At 43.9% G+C, this 22,742-nt stretch overlaps 1 protein-coding gene across 1 annotated transcript in view; it reads right to left on the bottom strand.

Moving 5' to 3' along the window:
* Window positions 1-13,645, bottom strand: part of BMF (Bcl2 modifying factor) — a 68,503-nt gene extending 54,858 nt beyond the window's left edge. The window contains exon 1 of the mRNA XM_088670992.1: window positions 13,501-13,645. The gene's annotated coding sequence lies outside the window, so the exon portion shown is untranslated. The remainder of the gene's footprint in view (window positions 1-13,500) is intronic.
* Between the last annotated feature and the right edge of the window lie 9,097 nt (window positions 13,646-22,742).

Raw genomic sequence — 22,742 nt, 5'->3', positions numbered from 1 at the left:
ACTGTGTGGAACCCAGTTCAGCTACTGATTGATTATTGCTTTCATTTTATGGATCAATGGTCTTGATGGATAGTAAAATTCATGTTAAATTGCTGTTTTAGGGGTTGTTTTTAAAAGTCAGGAGCAGATTGATCCATTTTGCTTTACTTTCTATGGGAAAGCATGCCTTGGTTTTGGAACACTTTGGTTTTGGAACGGACTTCCGGAACCGATTAAGTTTGATAACCAAGGTACCACTGTACTGATGTTTGACATGCTTTAAAAAAGAGCTAGATGAACACTCCTGCAGCAGAGTGTAATATAACAATGGAGTGCCCCTCTTCTAAGGTATAAAGCCACAAAGGCATACAGTATTTTAAACAAAAGTCACTGTATGAGTAGGAGTGGCAGGGAGGGGGGCAGTTGCTGTTGTATCACTTATCCTTGTGTGGCATTGCAAGCAATTCTGGGCCACAGCTCTCAGGTTAATAACTGCTTCATGGGCACTCTGAGAATATTGTTGTTGTGCGTGACCATTTATGTTGCAGTGTGCAAAACAGTTGCTGTGATACTCATGCAATTACTTTCCACAAAGCAAGAATCCCACAAAGAAGAATTGCATTTTCCCCAAGGACAAAACATAATGCAGCCAATAGTGAGGGAAAATGTGATGATATGATAGCCATGTGGCTGATACCCCCAAAATCAAGAGAGCGGATGTCTAGACTGCATGCAACAGAGCAGTAGTGGCTGCACATTTACTACAGAAAAACTGGTATACGTAGTTGGGAAATGCCCTCTGAAATACACTATTTTTCTCTGAAACTACCAGTAGAGGGCAACATCACCAACATGAAACAAATGTACAATGGCTGGGAAAATGCAAAAGTTCCTTTACAATTATATTAGCTTATGAGGCGGATTAGAGATCCCGGCTATTGAAATCAGGACTGATGTGCAAAGGATGTTGTTTGTGCTTCCAGGATCACCACTGCATTTCCAGCTAATTGAGCCAGCATTTTAAATCCATACTAGTTCCCCTTTTTATAATGTGTTTTAATGGCGTTGGCCACAAAAACAGAATTTCTGCTTCATAAGCACATTTTCAGTTTGGATTGCTGCCTAAAACCATTGTTCCGTTTCTAAAGAAACAGGCAGTTCTTCAGTCCTCTTATGATATTATTTTGCAGGAGGTGATTTCAGGTAGCTTTGCCACTAAAACAATTCCATTTTCTGGAGAATCCCAAGGCGCATTAAGTGGGTGGGCATGGCTGACATCCTCATTTCTTCTTAATGAGAGAAACAAGCATCCTTAAATCAGAGTACCTGGATCTCCACCAGCCGGTTCCGGCCTTGTAGACATAATAAAAGTTTTTGCGTTCAAGGTTTAGGCCAAGGATGGTAGAAAGCCTCTTGGCAAAAAAGAGCAATGTGCAGCAGTGGGTGGGCAGGTAGAGGCCACATGCCAAGGCAAAACCAGGCAGCAGGTAGGGGACCAGGGACAACATCCACACAGACATAGACCCTTCCCTGCCCCACTCATGCATATGCACCCAGACATACACACAGACATATAACCTCCCCACTCTCACAAATGCCTCCCTTCCTCAGAGGCATCAGGACTGCAGGTTCCAACCTATTCTAGTTCCCAGCACTCCCAATGCAGCTAAAATCGTTGTTCCTATGCAGCTAGCTATCAGCAGTCTGGGGCCAGAGATTGTGGCTGCGTCAGAAGTGCTGGGATGGGGAGTGGGGCAGGTTAAAAGCTACTTTCCCCGGCACTGATACAGATCACTATTACTGATCCTCTGCTGCTTAGCTGCAAGGAGCATAGCAGTCTTTTTTCCTGCCACACGGCTGATGGATGATCAGAGGGGCAAGGGGGGCAGGGGATTGGAAGACTGCCTTGGGAGCTAGCTGCATGTTCTCCTGGCTCCCACTTGTAGCCACATTCCTTGGACTCTCGGCTCAATCATTACCCAACCAAAAATCACTACAGGGCCTAAACTTAGATCGGCGTATAGGTGACGCAGCTCAGTGGTTCAAAGCAGAGCTCTAAGATGCATGGCTAGGCACGATGCGAGATGTTGTCCTAACACCTGACATGCCCCCTTTGCCCTCCTTTGGAAGAGTAGAGCAAGCAAAATCATCTGTGTGCTCTGCATCCCAAACAACATGACTGGGCAAGCAAGGCAGCTTTTCTGAGTCTGTTGTCAGCAGTCCATCTTTGGAGGCAGAGGGTGGGGTCCGTCTGCCCAACTAGTTCATTATCTGACCCAGTTGCCTACCCAGTTGCTGGGGAGATTACACTAGCAGGAGGCAGGGTGGGCACTGCTTAAGATGTTTCTCCTGCCTCTGCTAGGATGTCTGGAACATCATCTGCCAGATTACTCGGCTGCTCCCCGGCATCCAGCTCAACACTTTCCAATTCCTCCTGCTGCTCTGACCAGTCCTGCCAAATAAGTCTCCACTGGGCTTGTGATGCATGTGGTCTGTGAGCCACAAATTACCCATGTAGCCACCCCCTGTGCAAAAAGGCTACTGTTACCACAATGTCTAGGGCTGCAGAGATGCAGGTTCAAACCCTCACTCAGCTGTGGAGCTCACTGGGTGACTAGGGGCTGCTCCCCTGCCCTTAGACCAGGGGTCAGCAAACTTTTACAGCAGGGGGCCAGTCCACTGTCCCTCAGACCTTGTGGGGGGCCGGACTATATTTTGGAAAAAAATATGAATCAATTCCTATGCCCCACAAATAACCCAGAGGTGCATTTTAAATAAAAGGACACATTCTACTCATGTAAAAACATGCTGATTCCCGTACTGTTGGTGGGCCGGATTTAGAAGGCGATTGGGCCGCATCTGGCCCCTGGACCTTAGTTTGGAGACCCCTGCCTTAGACTAACCATGGGGAGCAAGGGATATGCAATGGCCACAGCTGAGAGATGGGGGGAGGCAATCTAGGTGTAAGGTGGGTTGCCAAATCATTTTGTTGGGTTTTTGGAAGCTATCATTACTGGGCTGACTATTGTAGACGGTGCTTTTGCATGCTCTTATATCTATGCCGAGCACTGCCCTGATTTTTCTTAAGTTACGTTTCCCCATAAATTGTTGCTGAAATGTCAGTATGATGAAAAGAATTTCAAAATCCATGGTAGGGCTATACCGTTACTGGGCCAACGAAATGTCTTCTTATTGGCCAACATGACTATCTTTGTTAGTTGATACTGATAGGACCCTTTAATCACACAAATCTAAATTTCCTGGGAGACCCTTGAATCCCTCACACAAAACGCTGACAGTTTGGAGGGGATCATAATCGCGTGCTGCCAGATTCCAAGAATGGAAAAGGCACAGAATTGAGAAACTGACTTTGGTATGGAAATAACTACCGGTAGTTACATCATTGCTCTTAAGGCAAAAGCAGGTCCTGAACTCAGTAGGAGAGCAAACATTTTAGTGCAGCTACATGCTCAATATGGATATTAGTTGAAGGTCTGCTTTACTTACCATATATGAAAGACCACCTGCTGAAGAAAACCAGGTCACAGCGACATCATAGTCAGGAAGTTCCCCTCTTCAGTTTGCTGCTCTTATGCACCATGAAGTACTTCTGGGATAGAGGCATGCCCAGACTTGCCATCCACCCTCTGATGCTCTGAACTACACTGGAAGTCTTAAATGTTATGTGCTCTCAAGGCTGCAAATCTAAAAATCCATTTGCTAGTGAGCAGGGCTTTTTTTCAGCTGGAACTCGCCAGAACTCAGTTCCAGCACCTCTCAAGTGGAAGCCATTGTCATTCCATGAGAGCAAGGGAGGGGTTCATGGTGAGTTCTAGCACAGTTGGACTTACTTCTGATTCAACATGCATAATAGTGATCTGTGCAGCTCTGTAACATGCACCAAACCAAGCTCACGATACAGTTTTGGTACTTACAGTAATTTTAGTTCAGAATTACAGCTTGGGGAGCCCGAATCATAATGTTTGGGCAAGGGCCCCAAAGGTGAAATAATTATTTATGTTTGCATGATAAATTCTACCTCTCTGCATAATAAAGGCTGCGGTGGTGATTTTCCTGAAAGAAATCAATAAGAAACCTTTCAGTTGAACATGGTTTATTAAGGACTTCGGATGTTCACTCAAGCTCCAAAATAGCAGGAAATTGCAGCTGTTAAGGGCCACACCCTTAAGAGACACATTATTTAGGCCATATTGATATGGAATGATGTAACTGGTCCCAGCTTCAGCGCTTCCTTAGAGCTGGGAGGCTGTCAGTGGCAGGGTGGTGGGTCTAAGTCTAAGGGCTGCTCCACACCTCCACGAAACCCACTTTACTGCCGAATCAGAGCAAACGTCAATCAAGTTTTATCCGGATTGATGTTTGCTCTGATTTAGCAGTAAAGAACAGGTTTTCCAGGGGCAGTGGCAGGGCAAAGACAAAACTGCCCAGAAAGCACAGGACAATCGGAATTGTGGGCATAGTCCCAGATTTGTCTATTCACTGGAATAGGCATGTGTAACCTTTGCAGATGAATCAACTATTCCATGTCACAAGCACCGAAATGAAAACCAGTATCATCAACATTAGAGTAGGAAACACGTTTCTTCCCTGTTGTCGTGTATTCTGGCTCCAGTACTGATCCCATTAAAAATATTTTAACAACAGGATCTGATTCTGGCAGGTGTGCACTGCAAGGCAAGAATATCCTTAATCACTTGTGAACTGGAAATAAAAGAATGCTGAAAATTGTTTTGTAAGGGGCAAAAGAAAAACACCAGGCTTTGCTGTAAATCTCAGCGAAGGTATGAAAGTGAAGGCTCACATCTGACAATTGTACCTTTCTTAAAGGCAAGCTTTCAGGCACAATAACCAAAGTTGTATCACCTTTTTAAGGTGGTCTTTTTCCCAGTCACCAGGCTCTACACAAAATCCAGCTGCAGATCTACACCAGGAATTTCAAAGGATTTCAAGTATGTATTCTAAACAAGGCACCCTGGGATTATTCATTAAGTGGCTAGAGACTAAGAACAGAGAATCACAAAGCTACACTTCCCAGAGTTATGGCAACCTGAAACCAGTTTAAAAATGTGGGGTTTTGGGCAACACCTAAAAATGGAAGTTGTCCTGCTCTTCTAGAAGCATACTCATCACCCTGATGTCAAATGTTCTTACTCTTTTCTAGAACTCATTTCAGTGAGATCTCTCTGGGTGAGCTAGAAGCAGGTGGCTCTGAAATATTTATCCCACCCACACTATCTCCCTTAAATTTTGCCTTTTTTAAAGAGAAAGAGAGATGGGGGCTTTTCTAATAGACATCATACAATCTTTTAATTTCATAAACAAATTTAATTAATTAATTTATAATCCAAGGCTGGGGAACCTGTGGCCCTGCAGCAGATCTTCTTTAGATTTGTCCTTTTCCATTCCTAATTGTTGTGATCCTAAATGAATCGAAAAGAATGCATGACTAACAAGAATGGAATGCAAATTACAACATAATGGATATGCAGCAAAACAAAATTGCATTTGATCTTGCTAGCCAGATATCTCTGGGTTTAAAGCCTTGGATTATTCTCCACTTTTGACAGCCTTGGTTCCAGTTCTGAAAGCAGTGCCATCGTAACAGATGCTCTGGAAGCTCTTGGCTGGGCCTGCAACTGATTTCAGACTTCTGCTACAACAGCCAGTCATTTCCAAATCAAACTATTGTTTGTTTTGGGCTTTTGAGGCTCCCAGAGGCTTTTGAAGTCTGAGCAGTGCACTACTAGACTAAAGGAAACAATGGAGCACTTTTAAATGTGTGTTTATGTGCTTTTATGCCGATGTGCCTAATATGAGGGGGGAAATTAATGATCCGTAGGAACAAAAGAGGTTAGTAACGGGGCAAAGATTTCTCGGGAGACTCCTTTGTGAAAAGCCCTATCAAGCAACTCCAAAAAAATGAAGAAACAAAAGAGAACAGACACTGCACACAAAAGTCCTTCTTAAATAGGGTTGGCTCAAGACATTTTACTGCCTGAGGCAAAGATGGCATCTCTCCCCATTTCGGACACAGAAGCTGATCAGAGTGGCATCTCTCCCCATTTCGGACACAGAAGCTGATCAGAGTTGCATCTCTCCCCATTTCGGACACAGAGTGGCAACTACAGTAAATTTTACTTGAACACTGGTGAAGGAACAACTATATGCCCCTGAGGGCAGCAGGCTGGCTTAGGGGTTTGTGGCACCCACAGCTCTGCCCATTCCTGCCCCTCAGCATCATTCACCTGATATATACATATAAGAAGGGAGAGCAGGGGTCTTGAAGTTGCCCATCAACAGTTAGTACAGTGGTGCCTCACAAGATGAATTTAATTCGTTCCACGAGTCAATTCGTTTTGCGAAAAATTCATCTTGTGGATCGCGGTTTCCCATAGGAATGCATTGGAATTGCTTTTTTTGCCCATAGGAACACATTAATTAAATTTCAATGCACTCCTATGGGAAACCGCGATTCACAAGATGAATTTTTCGCAAAATGAATTCGTCTTGCAAGTCACCATCAGATCAGCGTGCAAAATGCAAAACGCATTCGTCTTGCGAAAAATTCGTCTCGCAGGGCATTCATCTTGCGAGGTACCACTGTACGTACCTGGATAGAAGACTGAGCAGGGACACAGGTCACAGTCTTCTCCACAGTGATGAGATGTATTGTTTCTAGGTTTACACACATTAGTGTATGCATATTTTGTGCAAATTTATGTCTTGTTTTTGTGATGTATTCCTTCTTCTTCTTCCCCCTCCTCCCCCTCCTCCTCCTCCTCCTCTTCTTCTTCTTCTTCTTCTTCTTCTTCTTCTTCTTCTTCTTCTTCTTCTTCTTCTTCTTCTTCTTCTTCTTCTTCTTTGCAATGCATGTGTCCAGCCATATAGGGTGGCCTTGCAGGTGCTAACTAAATCTGCTGTTTCTGATGCTTGCCTAGAACTGCACAAACAGGAAGAGGGCAAGGGGTACATCTTGGCAGCTCATAATTCATAGCTGGTGGGCATTTAGCCCAGCGGTGTATGCTACAAAGACTGGGTCCTTAAGACTTTCCTCAGACTCCCTCTCATTTACAGAGCAAAGGCGATGAAGTTGCTTCATAAAGCCTTGAACTCTACTGGCATGGGGTGAAGACACATGATGTGCTGAAGCTAAAGGTAGGTCTAGGTCTTCTCGGTGCCTGGAGGAGAGTCCAGGTGGGAATTCAACCTGTACTACCTTAAAACCATCAAGGAAGGAAGGTGGTGTTATGGCATCTAACTTACAGTATATAATACAGGGACATGGGCATAGCCAGGATTTATGTTGGGGGGCAGAACCTCAGTTAGTTAAGTAGTTTTATTGATTTACCTCATTTAGGGAGGCAACTGCCTAACATAAATGCCCCCATGTACCGGGATCACTAACCTTTTTAAGCCTGATTGGGCACATTTGGATTTTTTGAGCAAGTGCTGTAGACACCATCCTCTGGTCACTTCACTCCCACCTCCCCGAATTGGGCCACTCGCCAGAAAATCCCTTCCCCTGCTGAAAGCGCACGCATGGGCACATGTGTCACTTTTTCAAGAATCTGGTAGTTTGATCCAGTAGAATTAATCTGAGCGTAGAAAATCGCATGGAGCTAAAAGAGGAAATGGAAAAGAGTGCCACTCTCTAACTTCCTTCTTCAGCAATATGTCCTTCTCAAAGAAGCATGAAGCGGGGGTGGGGGGGGGAATCACCACCTTCACCTCCTCATGATCAAGGGGACTCGGAGTTTTGTGGGTATAAAGGGAATACCTGAAGGGTATTGTTAGTATTGTTACACCAACAGGCACCAAGTTGGCAACCCCAGGTATAAAAAGTAAGCAGAATGTGAAGAATAGGTTGTGGGTCGCTGATTTTAGTGAGACTGCTCAAAGGAAAAGATTCGAAGCCTGCCTGCACCTTAAGATGAGAAGTAAAAGTTGCACGTCTGACAGCCTAATACAGTAATAGAGGTCTGGAAGGATATTTTGCATTGCAATGATTTACAGAGAGATACGGCGGGATTTAATGAAAGGATGGACTCGGAGGAATTCCTTGAGGAAATTAGTCATTGTTAAGCATTGGCTCTGAGTAAATAGACCAAAACCAAGACCGAGACAGTGTGTCTGAAAGAGGAAACAGTGAACTGAAGCAAGTTGTGCAGCGGTGGTTTTGCTCAAGGTTGATAACGAAGCTGCCACAATAGCAGAGGGGAGACAAAAGGAAACAATCAGCCGAGAAGTTTTTCCTGCACGCGCAAGACCCATTCAAGATGAATGGAAACAGCACAAGCATAGCGCTCTTGCGCGGTTGCCTTTCATTGCGCTGAAGCGTCCACAATGAACAAATGCAGCCCTGTTTGTTGGCACCTTGCTAGCAGTAACTGATCTTAGAAGCCAGAACTGTCCACACACACACACACACTCAGAATACTGTATTAGAGAAAGAATATCCAAATGTGATCCACCTCCAATGGTAATACAGTAATACCCAAACCAGGCAAACACATTAGTTCAGAGGCAGGGTGGGGGGAAAGCTTTGTGTGTTGCTGAAGTTGATTGTAGCAGTAGGATGGAGGGAGGGGTGATTAATTGCTTTATCATTCCTAAGGGGAAAATAAGGTAATTGCTGCCTGTGGTATAAACCCTTAAATGGGCACGGTGACTGTCTCATCTGTGTGACAACATTGCTGTTCTTATTATGATATATTAATAAATGATCACAACTTATCTTACAATACACAGCTTGCTTTTTTACCATTTTCAAACTTGAATTTATCCAAGCAGGAACATGTGGATTGCTGTAAATCTTATTATTATTTTTCAGCCCCTCCATCTGAAATACCACGTTTGGTCTTGCATTGGATGTAGTAGAAGTGGCGACCATTGTAGGTAGGCGCATCCAGTTGATGCACAATCGCTGGCACCGTGTGGGTCCTTTTGGAACCAGAAGATAACAAAATTAGGGTGGGGGCCGTGAACAGAACCCCCATGCAAAATGGCCATTGCCTGTATTGCTGGCCTAAGATCAATTGGTGAAAGACCTACAATAATAACTGGTTCCCAACTCAAGACACCTGAGTTATTTGCATGGTTTAAGGCTGACATGGAGTAGGGCAGGCTTCCTCAAATCTGGCCCACCAGATGTTTTGAGACTACAATTCCCACCATCCCTGACCACTGGTCCTGCTAGCTAGGGATCATGGGAGTTGTAGGCCAAAAACATCTGGAGGGCCGAGGTTGAGGAAGCCTGGAGTAGGGGAACAGGGCCTTCGTCCCTTTAACAGCTGGGTGACAAGTAGAAATTGAACAGGGAAATTGTTTTTTAGGTGTGGAAATACAATCAAGGGGAAGTTTCAACTGTTGACATCATATCCGTCAGACATATTATTTCCTTGGGCCTGCCATCCCCATCTACAAAAGAGGGTACACATTTGCAAGTGCAGTGGTGCCTTGCTTAACGAATGCCCTGCTTAATGAAATTTCCGCTTAACGAAAGGTTTTTTCTAGCGGAGGTTGCCTCGCTAGACGAATTCATTTTATGAAAAATTCGTCTAGCGAATCGCGGTTTCCCATAGGAATGCATTGAAATTCAATTAATGCGTTCCTATGGGCAAAAAAAAATTCAATGCATTCCTAAGGGATTCGCTAGACAAATATTTCGTTATAAGAAAAGACCTGTGGAACGAATTAAATTCGACTAGCGAGGCACCACTGTGTAGGCAAATATCTATCTTCTTTTTGAGTGCAACAGAGGGCCCATATTTGGTCCAATTCTGGATGCAGAAAATCCTGTTGGCAGCCCCGGTGCTCTGCTGTGTGCAAGCCGTTCTTCTGCCAGCACAAAGTAACCATTGGATAAGATCCAGAAAAGTGTGTGTATTGTTTAAACAGCATTTCCTCTGTGGCCCTGTTTCTTTCAAGCTCATCTGTTCTCATAGAATTACAGAGCTGGTAGTACTCTTCGAGGTCATCGCGTCCACACTCCCATTCCATGCAGGGTCTACAATGGAACTATGTTGTGGGATGGAACTACAGCATCCCTGATACATGGCACCCAGCCTCTGCTTAAATATCTTCAGCAAGTTTTAGATTTTCTGTCCTTTGCTTTCCTGATTTGGCAGGCCAGATTTCTTGATCATTGGTAATATTTTATGCCAGGGGTCAGCAAACATTTCCAGCAGGGAGCCAGTTCACTGTCCCGTCAGACCTTGTGGGGAGCCGGACTATATTCTTGGGGTGTGTGTGAATGAATTCCTATGCCCCACAAATAACGCAGGGATGCATTTTAAATAAAAGGATACATTCTACTCATGTAAAAACACGCTGATTCCCGGAATGTCCACAGGCTGGATTTAGAAGGCAATTGGGCCGGATCCGGCACCTGGGCCTTAAGTTTGCCTACCCATCTGGATCAAATTTGGGCTCTTTTCACATGGTTAAAAATTGGCTTCTTGTGTTTCTCGTGGCAGCAGTTAAAATGTGATGCCTACACTGGCTAGAGAATGCAATTTCTTTTTTTGTTTTCTCTCCCAAGTTAACAGGATTGGTACATGCTTTTGCATTGTTCTGTACGAACCAAGTCTTAGGGCTCGTGCACACGCCCACTTGTCCTGCTGCTTTCCCCCAGGGAAAACCCGCTCTTTACCGCTGAATTGAAGCAATCGGACCCATACTTTCTACTCACAAGACAAGTGGAAGTGTGGACGAGCCCTTACTCGGTACAGTGGTACCTTGGTTCTCAAACGCCTTGGTTCTCAAACGACTTGGAACCCAAACACTGCAAACCCGGACGTATGTGTTCTGGTTTGTGAACTTTTTGGGGAAGCTGAATGTGCTCTGTTTTGAGTGTTTAGCTTCCGATTTGAGTGCCACACCTCCGTTTTGAGTGCCACGCTTCCATTTTGAGTGTTACATTTCTGATTTGATTGCCACAGTTCTGTTTTGAGTGTTACGCTGAGGGTCTGTCTGTTTTTGCTATTTATTTTGCAATTTTTGTTTTTGCGGCTTTTTGCTTTTGCTTTTGTGACTGTGTGGAACCCAGTTCAGCTACTGATTGATTGAGTGTGTGACCTCAGTACATTGATTATTGCTTTCATTTTATGGATCAGCTAGCTGACCCGGCCACGCGTTGCTGTGGTTCTTTCCTGTGATCCCCCCCTGTCCCAATACATGACGTATCCTGCCCCTCCTCCCTCCACCCCGGCTCATCCCTGTGTTTCGGTAGGATACCCTTCCCTCTGTTGTCCCTGGGGAGTGTTGGCCCCTCTCCCCTGTATACCTTGGCCCCCAACCTTGAAGAAGGAACTGTTAGGTTCTGCGTTCTATTTCCCAGCACGCACTTTTGTCTGAGCCCTCTGTTGTCCCTGGGGGGTATTGGCGCCTACCCCCAGTATCTTCCTACATTGCCCCCCACCCTTGGAGAAGGAACTGTCAGTTTCTGGGTTTCATTTCCCAATATTTACTTTTGTGTGAGCCCTCTGTTGTCCCCTCCCCCCTGTATCTCCATACATTGGCCCCTGCGCATGCATCGTGAACATTTCTATATCTTTAGATTAAGGATCGGGGGTGATGATGCGCCCTGGGACCCAGAAAACTACTTTTAAAATCCCAATTGGGGGGGTCAAATAGCAAAGCAGACAGGTCCAGACAGAAGGAGGGGGCTCATATGGGCCACTTGGCGCGGGCCTCCGAATCCAAAGGGGGCCTCGGTCAGCATATTCACAATCAGTAAAATGAAAAAAGTAACAAAAGGGTTAAAAACAGGGCCATATTATCTACCTGGGCCGGGCTTCTGTCTGGCCCTGCAAGGGCCTGGCAACAGAAGGCGCGTTCTGAAAGCACCCGAGTTGTTCAGTTCCATAAAAAACCCAGGAAGTGGCAAGGGGAAGGTAGGGGATTGTGACCTATTTGGGCTCCCCCCCCCACCTACCATCCAGGGCTCCAGTTTGAGAACCAAGGTGACTTAGGATGACAATATCAGAAACAGAAGGAATAAATATATTAATAATTTAAATGCACTAAGATTATAACCCAGCAATCAATTAGGCTACAGTACTTTGGTTTAAGGCCATTACAACACAATTGTAAAGCATATTTACTGGTACTCCATTACACTGAATGTGATTTATACCCTAATAAATGTAGGTTTGGCACCAGTGGGAGATTTCCTCGCAAAGCAGATATTATCATCAGAGGAGGGATTTTACTCAGGAACATAGGATGGAAGGAAAGACCTAAATTCTCCCTCCATGCAGGCTCTGAAACAATTAATTCTCAGCCCCACGCCAAGTTGATGCAATTTGCATTTTTTAAAACATTCAGGTTAAATTGAAAGACATAGTTAGCAACACATCTAGCAATGCATGGAAACAAGTGAAGGAGAGGGTCTGTTTTGACCTAAGTGTATTTTGCATACTTATTTTTTAAACTCCCTTAAGTTTTAATGTTGGATAACAGTAAATTTATAAAGTGCCCTCCCCATTTTCCCATTCAAAAGTGTTATGCATATACAAATGCCTGCTTTTTTGACTGTCTGTTGTGCACTAATGTTTCCCCTTTCCTAAAATTATTGTAAATTTGCTATCCTTTTATCTCGTTATAATTTACTCAGGGTGCTAACATAAATTAATCTTTGTAGCAGTGAAGTGTGACTATGGAAAAGTTCCTCCATTTTCACTGGGGATTCACAGCCCCCTTTCCTGCAAGGTTCTCCACCCTAATCCTAAATGGGAAAACCAAAAAGAAGCTGAAAACAAATATGAAAATCTCAGAATGTCCTTGACAAAGTATTTACACTTTATTGGGGACTGGGAGTAAGTCTCAGAGAACACTAGGGGACTTACCTCTGATCAGACATACATGGGGTTACTCTGTTAGCGTGGGTTGTTTTTTTTATAAAGCCACTACTAATGGCCTTTGATTTAGCTTTCACTCCCATAAATACTAAAAGCTTCTTTGGCCGAAGGGCGCTTCCAAGCAGTCACTTTTGGGATGAGTTTCAATCACAATCTGGCAAATTTAAGCACTGCAATTAAAGAAGATTTGGATGTCTTGTGAAACGAACCTGCTTTCTCCAAAGATCTGACTCTCTCCAATGCAGAAATTGACAGGGAAATGAATTGAATGGTGCCGGTTAACACTTGCTGGGCTCATGGTTTTATAATCTCCCCACAAACAAATCAGGCTGAATGCTCATTAAATAGGCAACATCCGTCTAATATGTCTGCAGACAAATCAGACTGAATGCTCTTTAAACAAGTAATCTGGAAGTGACCCTAGGAATAATAGGAGGAAGCTTATTTTCCAGACAATGGCACCAAGCAGTTTTCTGAAATTATAGTTTGTGCTATGGAGTAGGCAGTAATACTCAGTGGGTCTTACTTCTGAGTAAGCATGCATAGAATTAGCTGGCACAGCTGCCGGGACAAATCCTTTACACTGTGCATGAAAATGGAAATATACCATGTGTAAAAGAAACAAACGAGAACAGCTCACCCTTTTTGCTTGTCCTGCCTGTTCTTAGGGTTGTTCGGCACAGCCCCTCAGATCCCTGTGTCAGGAAGGCTCCGCTGTCCTTTCTCTCCTTTTCCTCCTCTGCTCCTTTTAAGCATGTGTTGTTTCTACAAAATTGGTTGCAAGGCAGAAACAGATTTTCATTTTTAATAACAACTGAGCTTCAGGTTCCCAAGGGGAGAAATGTTCTCCATTGGATACAAGAAGGTCTTGTGTCACCCAAATTCTTTATTTATTAAAGAGACAGAACAGATCCTCTTACTACCCCCTCTCCATCCCACCCCTTGTAAACACACCTCCCTAAATCAGATAAGATAGGTTGCCCCCATTTTGTTGCATCCCCTTAGCTTGCCTTGATAGTGCTAAGACAGGGAGCTTGCTAGCAATCCATCCATCAGTTAAGCATAGGAGAATGGTCCCCTGAATAGTTTGTGCTTTTTGCTTACAGATGGATTTCTGCCCTCCTCTTTTTTGATCCAGTAGACCTGTACTCCAAATAACTATTGTACTACCAACCTTACTGTATGCTTGTGAAACATGGACCGCTTATAAATGCCATCTCCAACTCCTTGAAAGATTCCATCAATGGTGTCTCCGAAATTTTTTACACATCACTTGGGAAGGCAAGCGAACTAATACCAGTGTACTGGAGGAAGCAAAGATCACCAGTGTTGAAGGAATGATTCTTCAACATCAACTTCGTTGGACTGGTCATGTTGTGCGGATGCCTGATTATTGTCTTCCAAAGCAACTACGCTATTCTGAACTTAAAAATGGAAAGCGTAATGCTGGTGGTCAACAAAAGAGGTTTAAAGACTGTCTCAAGGCAAATCTTAAAAATGTAATATGAACACCAACAATTGGAAAACACTTGCTTGCAAGCGCTCCAATTGGAGAACAGCTTTTACCAAAGGTGTAATGGACTTTGAAGACACTTGAACTCAGGATGCAAGGGAGAAACGTGCTAAGAGGAAGGCATGCTTGGCAAATCCACACCGTGATCAACTCCTGCCTGGAAACCAATGTCCCCACTGTGGAAGGACATGTGGCTCCGGAATTGGCCTCCACAGTCACTTACAGAATCATTGTTAAAACCATGTTTCTGGAAGACAATCTTACTTGGCTACGAATGATCACCAAAGTAAGAAGAAGAAGAAAACTCCAAAGAAGTTGGCTATGAGTATTAAACAGCAAAATTTGAGCCAAAGCTGGAGGACGATGCTGTGATCCTGGAGTTACTAATAAGCCACTCTTCTGCATTTACGTATTTGTAGAGGTTGTTGTTGTTGTTGTTGTTGTTGTTGTTGTTTTTAATGCACTAAAGGAATTTCGTTCATAAAGCTAAATTATGATAGGCTCCATAGAGGACTGCTGCTGCTGCTGGGCAGAGAGGGCTCTGTTTTTGTTTTTAAAATTGCTGGGGTTTTTTTATCTACAGTATGTCATTTTAAACTGTGATATTAATGCTGTATTCTTAGTTTTAGATTCTGATTTATGTGGAAATTGTTTTCCATTTGGTTATGTATTTTTTAATGTGGTTTATTTATTGTTTATGACTTTTGTAATTATGTAAATCTTGTCATGTTGTAAGCCGCCTTGAGCATTGTTTTTAACTGTGGAAAGGCGGCATACAAATAAAATGATGATGAAGAAGAGGAAAGCGGCTACAGTTGTGATTCTTTACCATCTGGGTTTGGTCAAATGCGAGTATGAGACACACCTCTACCAAGACTCCCTGCACTCCTTTAGGAGGAAGGGTGAGATATAAATTCTTTCATAACAATAAAATCAACTAGGATTAAAGGTTACAATATTTGGGGCTTTTGAGTTTAGCAAAAAGGCAAGTGAAAGGGGGAAATGATATGAGTGTATAAGATTAAATACCCAGGTCCCGCTGTCCCAAACACAATGCGTTCCCTGGAAATAGTTCATTAGCTCAGCGTTCACATAATGAGTTGATAATTTCCATTGATTCTTCCATTGATTTCTAATGCGTTCTGGACCATGGAATTTTCACCCGCCTCCCACATGCTAATTTGCACTCATTCCTTTTTAGCTCCTGGCATTGTTTTAGTGCTTCACATCTATTTGCTTTCCTGATGCCTCTTTCGCAGATGTTCAGCTTTTGGCAAGAGTAGTGGCACCTTCTGATGGGCAGTGCCCATCATACCACACACATATGTTTTTTACCTTTCCATTTAAAACAATTACACATGCACACTATTGAAATAAATATATAAATTGTTCTTTATCAGTAGGTGCACTTTCAGCTAAATGAATAATTAGACTGCATTTTAATGGTGCTCAGCATGCACAGGCCATCACTAATTAAAACAAACAGCAGGCCTGCCAGACCAGGCATGGATCACTGTCTGCATCAGCTCAGGGTTGGTACCCATGCTCAGTGCAGGTTTACAAGTGAGAGTTGTTCTTTAGCTGCCCCTACAGATTATGTCAGGCCACTGCACTGATGCCAATGATCTGAGCTCTGGATGAAGGAAGGGATGGGTAGGCTGCTTCAGTGATGTGAATAAGCAATCTCATGTCTATCCTGGGGGGTCATTCCTATGTCTACAGTTTGGGGTTATGGAAATGATCAGCAGCACATTTCATCATCAGGCTGCAGCTGTTTCATATACTAATCTGGTGACTATCATGCATCATAACTTTCTAGAGTTATACACTTGTCCATATATGTGCTAAGATTTTCCTACAGCAGGGCTCAGCAACCTTTTTCAGCCGTGGGCCGGTCCACTGTCCCTCAGACCATGTGGTGGGCCAGAGTATATTTTGGGGAAAAAATGAACGAATTCCTATGCCCCACAAATAACCCAGAGATGCATATTAAATAAAAGGACACATTCTACTCATGTAAAAACAAGCTGATTCCCGGACCATCCATGGGCCGGATTGAGAAAGCAATTGGGCCGCACCCGGCACCCGGGCATGAGATTGCCTGCCCCTGTCCTACAGCATTTGCACATTTGTGCATACATATATCAGCATAATCTCTATGCCGGGCATAGGCAAACTCGGCCCTCCAGATGTTTTGGGACTACTACTCCCATCATCCCTCACCACTGGTCCTGTTAGCTAGGAATGATGGGAGTTGTAGTCCCAAAAACATCTGGAGGGCCGAGTTTGCCTATGCCTGCTCTACGCTGTGTGCTTCCGTGTATTGTAAATAAAAGTATTCATGAATGTACTGGGGTGGGGGTGGGGAGATCTTGGCTCTTGCCTATTATGCTTGGCCTTCTTGGAACACCATTAAATTTGCATGGTGTTTTCCTCAAATGTCTCCTTACTCTTTTGTTCAGCTCAGGCCACTGCTGACCAAAGTGACTCCAAGGCTAGACAGAGAGAGTGATGGGTTGTAGTTGGGTTTCGCCAGTCTTGCTGTATCTAAGGAGCTGTCGGTCAAAGACCAGTTTCAGACTGTAACCTGCTACTGCTGAGAGGGGCCTGCACCAGGGATTCATTCTAACCTGAGGCAATACCTTAAAGCACAGTGTGCATTAAAACACCCTTCAATATGCACGCAAAGTCAGCGATACGAATGAAAAAATGCATCATTAAAGTATTATTAGGGATCATCTTCCTTTTACGTTTTTCAATTTGCTTTCTGTGTACTAATAGTTCATTGAATTTTTAACGTTAGAAATGTTTGCCTCTCACTGGATAGTGACAGAATAAATCCCTCTTGATCCGGTAAGGCTGAAACCTTAGGCACTTTATTAAGGAGCAAAGTCCCATTGAACATAGAGGAATTTATTCTCTTCAGTTTTGTCTGAGAATCTAAAGAAAGTAATCCTGGGAGATGCTTGCTCTAGTTTCGGATACACCTGGAATATAGCGTAAGGCAGCATTCACATCAGTTTTCCCAACGTTTCCTTAATTTAATTTTAACATTATTACATCATTCTATTCTGCCTTGGTCAGACCACACCTGGAATACTATATCCGGTTCTGGGCTCCCACAGTTTAAGAATAATGTTGACAATCAGGAATGTGTGCAGAAGAGGGCAACCAAGATGATCAAGGGTCTGGAAACCAAGCCTTATGAGGAGTGGTTGAGGGAGTTGGGGGGGGGGGAAGGAGAGAGAGAGGAGATATGAAAGCCATCTTCAAATATCTCAAGGGCTGTCACATGGAAGGGAGAATAAGCTTGTTTTCTCCTGCGCTGGAGGGTAGGTCTCGAACCAATGGCTTTAAGTTGCAAGAAAGAAGATTCCAACTAAACATCAGGAAAATCTTTCTGACAATAAGAGCTGTTTAACAGTGGAATGGTTTCCCTCGGGAGGTTATGGACTCTCCTTCCTTGAAGGTTTAAAATCAGAGGTTGGTTGGCCATCTGTCATGGATGCTTTAAGCTGAGATTTCTGCAGAGTAGCGGGTTGGACTAGATCAGGCATCCCCAAACTGTGGCCCTCCAGATGTTTTGGCCTACAACTCCCATGATCCCTAGCTAACAGGACCAGTAGTCAGGGATGATGGGAATTATAGTCCAAAACTTCTGGAGGGCCGAAGTTTGGGGGTGCCTGGACTAGATGATGCTTGTGGTCCCTTCTAATTCTATGATTCTATAACTGTATATTTGAGCTTTCATATTACATAAAAGCCACTTCCAGAAATATAGTGTAATATAGCGCAGGTTTATTGCTCATTTTCATGTTATTCGAAAATGGAATTTTGTTTAAAGCAAGTAACATTAGCAAATAACATGGAAATGAGTGCTAAATTTGCAATATATTCCACTATATTTCTGGAAGTGGCTTTTACTTCACGTGAAAGCTCAAATATAAAGTGGAAATTAACAGCTACAGAAACGTCAGGGAAATGGAATAAACTGATGTGTGAATGCAACCTTTGTGTAAATATGTTTAGGATTGTCGCCTCAATTTGTTAACTAACTCTAGCCCACAATGTTTGCTGCCCCAATTTTTAGCTGTAGCCATCTTTGAGCAGGTGGAGGAGGTGAAGGGCCTAAAAACTTAGGAAAGACATATTTGATCAGTATCTCTAGACAACATTGTTTTTCAGACAGTTTATGGAATATATCTCAGACTGATTTCTTTAAATAAATAAATAAAAGAGGTAGAAACTAAAGCTGAGAAATAAATACTGGTGACTCTTCTCTGTGTTTGAGCACGGGGCATGTCTTATTTAAAAAGAGAAGCAAGAAAGAAAAGTGAGATAGAGACTATCTGAGCGAAAGATACTGAAGTACAATCCCAGTGTGAATAATTGAAGTGGAATCTGGAATGCACACCACATTATCAGGGACTTCTGGAGACTGCATCTGATCGGAAGAACTGACTGTTACCTGAGAGGTAATGGAGAAGTTGTTGGCCTCAAGCTTTGTAGTCTCAGCCTGTTGTGGAACAGTGACACCAGGGATTGAGCAGCAGGCGGAGGGAGGAAATCCTTGAGGGGGGTACCTTAACTCACTGCACAAAGTGCGTCGGATTTGAAAACCAGGCACCAGTCCAAAGTCTAAACACAGCCTCACAAAGCAATTGTTCAGCGATGCCAGGGGCAGCCAAGGAGCTGGCCTCCGAGGAAAGAGTGCCAGGATTTCGACGGCAGAGATGCCAAAGGAGATGACAGACTCACGCAATCACTTCTCACTCACTTTTGCTACTGAACACCCTTCCAGCAGAAGCTGCTGAGAGGCTGTTTGCACACCTCCTGCCTGCTTTTTGAAAGATAAATGTTCTTATAACTGAACCTACACAATACGTTCTCGACCACAGAACTGTCACACATCTCTTAGGTCCAGACGTTTACATGTGGGCCCAACACACAGTTTTCACCTGTGCTGAGGCATGGGAGTGAACTTGAGCTCACAAGGAATAGAACCGGCAGTATGAACTGAGGCCTGTACAAAAGATGGCAAGTGAGCTCTGTTCATACACTTCATCCAGCCTTTCGTATTTATTTTGCAGTGGACAGCCCACCTGAATGCAGTCAATTCATGCAGGTGTTTATTTATGCGGACAGGCAGGTCCCAGTTCACATTAAAGGATTTTTTATATATATGGAGGACCTCATATAGAGGTCCAAATGCTTCCGAAACTTTTATTTTTAGTACGTGAAAGATGGTGATTATGGACATATGCAAATGATTACTCACTAGCCCTTCAAAAAGAAAGTTACACTGAGGTAGGTCATGGGCACATCTAGCTCAGTGCTGTCAACTCTGACTCATAAATGCTTGTCAATGATTTATGTATTTATTTATCAACTATATAAAACCCCCTTTATCCAAGGATGGAAAGGCAGTTCACAACACTAAAGCATAAAAAATAATCTTCTTTGAAGATGATCTTGAAGATGCATACTTGAAGATGATCTTCCATAAACACGTTTTTAAAAATGAGTCTGTAAGTGAGTGTGGAGGCCAATTCTGGATCCACACACCCTTCCACAGTGGGGACGGGAGTTGGATCATGGTGAGGATTTGCCAGACGTGCCTTCCTCTTACTGTAGCTCATTTCTCCCTTTTGTCCTGACTTCGTGCTTCTTCAAAGTCCATGATGCCTTTGGTAGAGGCTATTATCCAATTGGAGCACTCACACGCCAGTGTTTCCCAATTATCAGTGCTTATACTTTAAACCTCTTTTGTTGTCCACTGGTGTTTCACTTTTCATTCTTAAGTTGGGAATAGGGTCGTTGCTTTGGAACACGATAGTCAGGCATCCGAATGACATGACCAGTCCAATGAAGTTGAGTGGGAAGTTTTAATCTACGGTACGTAGCTTTTTAAAAACAGAATTGCCTTTAAGATCCCCCCCCCCGATTTTAATGTATTATGTGTTTGTTTACAATATTGCAAGTCGCTTTGAGTTGCTGTGGCAAAAAAAGCAACCAATAAATTCAAGGAACGAATGACGTGGAAGTGCTTTCACAAAACAATCCTCACAGATACATTCTGAAGGTGTGTGGTTGTGCAGTGGCGCACGCAAGCTTCGATGTCTGAGACGGAGTGCAAGGGAAAGTTTATGTTTATGTTCCCGTAAATGGTTAATGTTTGGTTTCCTTGGAGGACAACTAAGGAAGGGAAAAGAAATGTACTTCTGTGACAATGTAGATCCATTTACTTTCCCCAAGACATTTAAAGACGATGAGCGTGAATAGTGGGCAGTCACCAGATCTTGCGAGACAGGGATCAGTGTAGCTAGAAATGTCAATCAAAAGATGATAGCTGATATTTCAGCATCTGTACTACACTGTTGTGTAAGGAGTAGATGGTTTATTCAGTGGCTTCTCAATGACAAATGTCAGTTGTAAACCTTTCTACGGTGCGTATCATAGTCGTATCTCAGCTCTATCTCAGCTGTCTGGAAGTCAGTAACAGAAAACGGCCATTTGATCCTGGCATTTTTAAAACTCTAATCTCATCTGTCTATCACATGCTCTGCTGAGTGGTACCTGACCACCTTAACAGAAATTACACAAAGTCAGCAACCTTCCTGGAAGAAGCTTTGTGTGTTAAAGTATTATTTACCCCAGTAAATAATGTCACCCTAATTATAATTAGAATAGCGTCTGCTGCATTGAAAGAAATTTGAGACCCAAGTGGGTATCTTTTGGTCATCCATATGCAACCCTAGTCACGCAGAATCTAGTGCACAATGTAGTAACAAGGGTGTGTTTATCGGATCTATAGTGTGCCCATACCACTAGTAATATGTAACTGTGAAAACATACTGGTGTGGTTATAACTGATAGTATTCAGTTGCGGAGGCAGCAGGTGTTATTTACATTGCCGGCATATCATCAATGTAATTAACTCCCTGATGCTCACAGATATGCATCTCATCTTTATGTTGAATAGAGATCAATTGGGGGGGGAGAGGGTTTCCTCCCAGCCTCTAGTGAATACTGAATGCTAGCCAAAATAGCCAATATGCTCCTTTTATATTAGTTTATTTTTATTTTTTTTAATGATAAACCACCCACCTTTCAAAAAGACTGTTATGGCATATGGGGGGAACCCCACATTAAATCTATTTGTAAAACCAGTAGGAACACTATCCAGTTGTGCTGCCCTGGAAAAGCCTGGATGAATAAAAGAAAAGGTCTTGAGATCTCCTGCAACGATTTTGCAAAGTTTTTTGCAGATAAAGTCGCTCAGCTTCGGGAAGAGGTAGACTCCACCGTGGGAGCAGGGCTGGGGCGGGAGAGTGCTAGAGTCCTGTCTAGTCCAGTTGTGTGGGATCAATTCCAATCTGTTACCTCCAAGGATGTGGACAGGCTGCTTGGACGAGTGAAACCAACCACCTGTCTCCTTGAACCTTGCCCATCCTGGTTTATAAAAGCTAGCCGGGAAGGGCTGGGTGATGGGCTTCGCGGGTTGGTGAATGCTTCTCTCTGTGAGGGAGCCTTTCCAGACCCACTGAAAGAGGCAGTTATTAAACCGCTTCTTAAAAAACCATCTTTAGATGCGGCCAATATGGCCAACTATCGCCCAGTCTCAAATCTTCCATTCTTGGGCAAGGTGATTGAGCAGGTGGTTGCTGAACAACTCCAGGCATGCCTGGAAGAAGCGGACCATTTGGATCCCTTCCAGTCAGGATTCAGGCCTCATCATGGGACTGAAACTGCCTTGGTTGCACTGGTCGATGATCTCCGGCGGGCTAGGGACAAAGGTGAGAGCTGTTTCCTAGTTCTGCTGGATCTCTCAGCAGCTTTTGACACCATTGACCATAACATCCTTCTGGACCGTCTAGAGGGACTGGGAGCTGGGGGCACTGCCATACAGTGGTTCCGCTCCTTCCTCCTGGGCCGTGTTCAGAAAGTGGTGGTGGGGGATGAGTGTTCGGACCCCTGGGCTCTCACTTGTGGGGTGCCTCAGTGTTCTGTCCTCTCCCCCATGCTTTTTAACATCTACATGCAGCCGCTGGGAGAGCTCATCAGGGGGTTTGGGCTGGGTGTTCATCAGTATGCGGATGATACCCAGCTCTACCTCTCTTTCAAATCATAACCAGTGAAGGCGGTGAAGGTCTTGTGTGAGTGCCTGGAGGTGGTTGGAGGATGGATGGCGGCTAACAGATTTGGGTTGAATCCTGACAAGACAGAAGTACTGTTTGTGGGGGACAGGAGGCGGGCAGGTGTGGAGGACTCCCTGGTCCTGAATGGGGTAACTGTGCCCCTGAAGGACCAGGTGCGCAGCCTGGGAGTAATTCTGGACTCACAGCTGTCCATGGAGGCACAGGTCAATT

This window comes from Zootoca vivipara, chromosome 1 (genome assembly GCF_965207765.1).
Source record: "Zootoca vivipara chromosome 1, rZooViv2.hap1.1, whole genome shotgun sequence".
Classification (NCBI taxonomy): domain Eukaryota; kingdom Metazoa; phylum Chordata; class Lepidosauria; order Squamata; family Lacertidae; genus Zootoca; species Zootoca vivipara.
The sequence above is the reverse complement of the archived record's forward strand: the minus strand, read 5'-3'. Positions and strand labels throughout refer to the sequence as shown.